The sequence below is a fragment of the Frankliniella occidentalis genome, unplaced genomic scaffold (assembly GCF_000697945.3).
Source record: "Frankliniella occidentalis isolate FOCC.00 unplaced genomic scaffold, Focc_3.1 Scaffold376, whole genome shotgun sequence".
Lineage (NCBI taxonomy): Eukaryota > Metazoa > Arthropoda > Insecta > Thysanoptera > Thripidae > Frankliniella > Frankliniella occidentalis.
The window spans coordinates 54,889-56,055 of record NW_026267499.1 but is presented as its reverse complement, the minus strand read 5'-3'; positions in this window follow the sequence as shown (position 1 = coordinate 56,055).

The window sequence follows — 1,167 nt, the reverse complement described above, 5'->3', positions numbered from 1 at the left end:
ACAGACAGACAGACGAACACAGAGGCGATGGCATAAGCCCGCTTCTATAGCTTTTAAGCAAAAGAGCGGGCTAAAAAACACCATCAGAATATAGAGATTATCCTGATGGGTTATACACCATCAGGAATTTTACGATCAGGGAAAAAATACCATGAAAAAATTCAGATAATACCATTAGCTGTTAACACTAGAACTATCTGGATTTTCGTTTACCTAGATCTACCGGAGGGGTCATTTTGACCCCTAGGTACTATTTCGCCGTTTTAGCTGTGAAAAGACTGCGGTTTTGGGTACACAACTTCTTATTTTCGTTTTTTATAACACTTCAAGCAATTTTTGCACCCACGGGGGTCCCTGGAAAGGGGTAGGTAGGCAACCTGCAAAGCACAAAATGTAATTTTTCGGAAGTTTTGCAGATTTTACGTAATTTTTCGTTTTGTTTTGGGAAAATTTCATAGAATTACCATAAAATACAATAATTCTCAACATTTTAGCATAGTCTGTGTTTATTTCAGTCTGACCGACAACCGTAAACACCGCCAATACTGTAAGTAATTCTGAAACTTTGGTTCTGCGGATAAAACAGTGCACAAATATCGTGCAGTAACAGTCGTAAAAGACCATTTATTATCATTTTTGACCTCCGTTCGACCATGTAGCGCGTTTTCAGGCTGACAGTACCGTTGCGAATGCCCCATAAGTATTATGGAAGAAAAACATGATTTTGTGATGTGCGGGTTGCCAACCTATGCTGATCGAGGGGGCAATAACTCCGGGAATCATGTGTACACCTGACTGGGAATCAACAGGATAAAAATCAATCGAAATCAACAGAAATCGCTTGAACTAAGCGGGAAACTAGTGAAACTGGTACAAATTAGTCGAAATAAGCGCGCCTATGCGTTTTCTACCACTAGAAAAGCCAAAGGAATGAATAAAAGCATACGGGAATCACTGGGAATCAACTATTTCGGGAATCATGTGCACACATCAAATGGGAGTTATTGCCCCCTCGATGCTGATAGAGCTTCAAAATAGTCACACGACCAAGTGGAAGTCAATACTTTCCACAAAGAACACCAATGGCAAGGTTTAAGTTGAAAACCGCTCGTTAAAACCATCAAAGCCCTCGAAAATTGACACAGGGGTCAAAATGACCCCTCCGGC